This window comes from Palaemon carinicauda, chromosome 19 (assembly GCF_036898095.1).
Source record: "Palaemon carinicauda isolate YSFRI2023 chromosome 19, ASM3689809v2, whole genome shotgun sequence".
NCBI classification, from domain to species: Eukaryota; Metazoa; Arthropoda; class Malacostraca; order Decapoda; family Palaemonidae; genus Palaemon; species Palaemon carinicauda.
This window is the reverse complement of record NC_090743.1, coordinates 16657330-16662329: the sequence shown is the minus strand read 5'-3', so window position 1 is coordinate 16662329 and position 5000 is coordinate 16657330. Positions and strand designations below refer to the sequence as shown.

General features: G+C 35.2%; 1 pseudogene; it reads right to left on the bottom strand.

The window, feature by feature from the left end:
• LOC137658915 (uncharacterized) overlaps window positions 1–5000 on the bottom strand; it is a 46409-nt pseudogene that overhangs the window by 9888 nt on the left and 31521 nt on the right.

The window sequence follows — 5000 nt, the reverse complement described above, 5'->3', positions numbered from 1 at the left end:
GAATGGTAACTTGATACTTTTTAGTCATTTTGCCTTGTTAAGTAGATTATCTTTATGCCTAAAGAGTGGGAACTCTTGTAAAGTGAAGAGCTTTTGTTTCTCTTGATTTGCTACAATACCTGAGCTGGCTTTCACATCATCCGAGATACACAGTAAATAGATGTTATTAAAATATATATAAATTCAAATCATATTATCCATGATATGAAGAAAGACAATATTGCATTTCAAGTTTTTCTAGGACACGTGGAATTGGAAAAAAGATCGACTATGAGTCGATGTTACCCTTCATAGTTCAGTAGATGAATATAATATTTTTGATATGTTGTTAGTTTGCGAGGTACCTATGTGAATAGCATATTTTTGATACAATATTTATTAGTTTTAATGAGTTGTTTGACTGACAATGCTTTTATCTTAATCGTGGGATTTAAAGTCTAAATAATTAGAGTAATTTGGATTTGGTGTCAGATTTTAAAGTGCCCCTATCATTAGCACATTATTGATATGTCATTTCTTTGTTTGTTACGTTGCTTGTATGACTGGCATATTCTAATGTATTATTGTTAGATTTTCAAGGGTCTCATGAGGTTAACCTATTCTTATAAACAGATTACCTGAAAAACCTGAAATATAATGGAAAATATCAAAAAAACCTTTAGACCAAATTATGCTTTAAATCAAGTTCAACTTCAGTTTTTCCATTTTGGTGATGTTTCCCTTTTTATATAAAAAACTGACCTCCGTTACGAGTTCTTCAGCTGTAATACGTCGCTCCAGGGCTTCCTTGACCAAATCTGGAATAGAGACAAATCCAAGAATTAAATAACGTATTGCTGGAATCCCATTGACTTATGTTTATACACTGTAGCGTTCCGGGTCACAGAAGCGAGGAGTTTGCTTTTTGTGACTGGCTTTATTTACGGACGTTCGAGGCTGCGTTAGTTTGCAAGGGATGGGCGTTTTGAAAAGCTGGGGTGGAAATTGTTTATAGGCCTTCGTTGCAGTTTAAGGTTGTACATTGACATGTTACTCTTGTGAGTGTATGTGGTTGATTAACTTAGCGGAAAATAGCTTTTGCAGTGAGGGGGAACGATTTATTAATACATATTAGTCGTGTATGTTTGTAAATGAGGTTGTTTGCACGTGATTTTTGAGTTTGTAAGTCCTAACCTTGTTATATTCTAGATTCCGAGATCTAACTTGAGCACGAGAGAGAACGTGTAAGTGTAAATGTATTTCCGTCAAAAATGGTATTTTTTGGCTTCGGGGAAATAGATTTGTTTACAAATGTCTGTTACTGGTGTAGGGGTTGTGGTGTGTGGCTATTTTTATTCTTGTACTGTTGAAAATGATTCCTTTGTAAGGCTCTTTTTAACTGTAGAGTTCTGCACAAAGGATCTGTTTGTAATGTAAACATGGTGCTTCAGAATATACAGAATATATTGAATGCTAATCGCTATTATAGAAATATCTGGAAAGATAAAAGAAAGAACATTAAGAAAAGAAGAATATGAAAAAATAAGAAAGGCATACCAGCAGCGCTGGGAGCAGGTGCTCCGTGTAATACTAGAAAGAAAACTCTCTCAGAGTTGCATTTGAAAACAGAATTTTTCTTCTCGAGACAATATGCCAGGCAGTGCAAATATTTACTTCTCTCTCTCTCTCTCTCTCTCTCTCTCTCTCTCTCTCTCTCTCTCTCTCTCTCTCTCTCTCTCTCTCTCTCTCTCTCTCTCTCAGCATAAATTTACGTATTTGTTGTACAAGATTACTCAAGAATGAATTCAGATGAATTCAGAAATTAAGCGAATTCTCAAAGATTTTAACAATATTACCGGTCATTTTTAGGTTAACCAGATCTAAATCATGTTTCATTACCGTTTAAAGGTGTATCATTAGCGGCAGAGGCAAGGAACAGTCTAATTCCCAGAGACCCTATATATACTTAAAAATCAGCGGACAAGCCCTCTCTCCACCCAAGTTTAGAACCAGGATAGGGTGTCCTCTCCCTAGCTCCTTTCCTTCGTAATTACTTTTTTTTGTTTGAGTTAGATTATCCTTATTTGTCTTTCATCATTTTTGAGATTCCAATAATGTAGAGGTTATCTGTTAACAGCCTGTATGGATGAGACTATTAAGATGCTCCATTACCAAGTTTTGGCATTTGGAATTCTGTTCTTGCTCCTGTGTTGCCTGTCATCTATAACCTTCTGTCTTTACTTGGGAAGCTTATCGCTTTTCCTGCATTCTATTTTGAGTCCCTCGTATGTAGTCGTAGTAACGTTATCCAATAGAAAGTTTTTTTTTTTTCAAGTCTCTAATATTTTTCTTTTGTTCTGTTTATTCCCCAAATTACAAGAGCAAAAGGTAACAAGTTTTCTTCACCGGGGGTATTTGTTTGGCAGATACCTAAGGCTGAAAATTACGAATTTATGCCGAGCCAGAATTTTTAAAATGTATATTTATTCAGTTGCGCATTAGTCTTAACACACCGAAAAAGAGGCATTGGAAGAGAAATTAATAGAAATGAAAATAGACTGAATAATTTAATAATCTCCTTTAAACGATGAGAGAGAGAGAGAGAGAGAGAGAGATAGAGAGAGAGAGAGAGAGAGAGAGAGAGAGAGAGAGATTTCAAGAACGTGTGGAAAAAGGAGCAAAGTGGTAGAGACAGATATAGATTGAGGGGTAGGAGAGTGAGACAAAGAGAGTCCAGGAGAAAATATGAGAATCATTACTCTCTTCCAAAGGTCAGAAAACATCCGGAAGTCAGACAAAAGTCAGCAGCTTTTGCAAATTAGAGAAACCCCTACGAATATTTTCTCGCCGCCTAAATACTGCTTGGAAGTAAAAAGCGGAAGTAGAGGAGCGAAAATTTTCGTTTTGAACATCTAGACATAGTTTATTGTGTTCGTTTGACCATCTAGACATAGTTTATTGTGCTCGTTTGAACATCTAAACATAGTTTATTGCGTTCGTTTGAACATCCAGACATAGTTTATTGTGTTCGTTTGAACATCCAGACGTAGTTTATTGTATTCGTTTGACCATCTAGACATAGTATATTGTGTTCGTTTTGACCATCTAGACATAGTTTATTGTGCTCGTTTGAACATCTAAACATAGTTTATTGTGTTCGTTTGAACATCCAGACATAGTTTATTTTATTCGTTTGACCATCTAGACATAGTATATTGTGTTCGTTTGACCATCTAGACATAGTTTATTGTGCTTGTTTGAACATATAGACATAGTTTATTGTGCTCGTTTGAACATATAGACATAGTTTATTGTGCTCGTTTTGAACATCTAAACATAGTTTATTGTGTTCGTTTGAACATCCAGACATAGTTTATTGTATTCGTTTGACCATCTAGACATAGTATATTGTGTTCGTTTGACCATCTAGACATAGTTTATTGTGCTCGTTTGAACATCTAAACATAGTTTATTGTGTTCGTTTGAACATCCAGACATAGTTTATTGTATTCGTTTGACCATCTAGACATAGTATATTGTGTTCGTTTGACCATCTAGGCATAGTTTATTGTGCTCGTTTTGAACATATAGACATAGTTTATTGTGCTCGTTTGAACATCTAAACATAGTTTATTGTGTTCGTTTGAACATCCAGACATAGTTTATTGTATTCGTTTGAGCATCTAGACATAGTTTATTGTGTTCATTTGACCATCTAAGCATAGTTTATTGTGTTCTTTTAAAAATCTAGACATAGTTTATTGTGGTCGTTTGACCATCTACTGTAGACATAGTATATTGTATTGGTTTTGAACATCTATGCAGTTTATTGTGTTCGTTTGAACATCTAGTCATAGTCTATTGTGTTTGTTTTGACCCTCTATACATAGTTATTGTGCGTCTTGCACTACAGAAGGCAACAGCATAGTTTTCATTATATTACGATTTTTTTTTTTAGAGTTATCGATGAAATTATAATCTTGAATGAAATCTACCTGATTTTAAAACCGCAGGTAGGTAAAAGCATGTGTACCTCATTGTAGGCATTATTTAAAGGTCGCTCCTAAAGGGCGGAATCGAGGGACAGTGACAATGTCCCAGAGACATTGTAGTTTCAGACACTATAAATTAACAATCGAGCTTGAACGAGTGTCGAACCCCAGTCCAGCAGATCGCTAGGTGGGGTCATTTCCAATAGAGCTACCACAACCCTAATATGATAAAAACAATGTTCATTAGCTGCTATTCTGTTTGGAATCTGGGAAAGCTGTGTCCTTAACTGGGAGGTAACAAAAAGAAAAATTGGTGGGAACTTAAACATTAAATGTGCAAATCGTGTAATTGTATGTAAATGTCGGAATTTAGAAGAAAAACTTGGCAAATTGTCTGAAAGCAGAGAAAATAATTTTAGGGTTCTTCTGTAACGTACCTTCACCCACTTGCTACACCTAAACAGTTAGAAAATTCTGTAATTTTAATCGGAAATTCTCCGTAAAGATATACAGTTCTCAGCCGTATTTAGTAAAATACCTGGCAACCGTAATTCTACCTTACTTTGTTATTATTTTTTACAGGTTGATGACCGTAATATCACTCCTTTACGTCAATATATCCGCTTTTAAAACTGTGAAAATCCTGGAATAAATGTTGCCCAGACATTTATCATTTTTTAAATGCAAATTTTTAACAAATGTACATTCAAGTCTTTTACTTTACCTCCATTCCTTCTTCTTCTTCTCTCTCTCTCTCTCTCTCTCTCCTCTCTCTCTCTCTCTCTCTCTCTCTCTCTCTCTCTCTCCTCAGTTTTACTTCATACTACAAACTGAGAAATTTTCCTCCAGTTTGGCCGAAGTGCTGATTGGAATCCATGACCCTACCGCGGGGACATAACAGCTTAGATTCATAAATCCCGGAGACATTAGAGATTTCCTGATTTTTGGTAAACTTTCAAAATTTATTTGGAAATTAGTTCCTTGAATGAAAGCAGAATAATATGAGATATATCTTCATTTTAAGAGGAA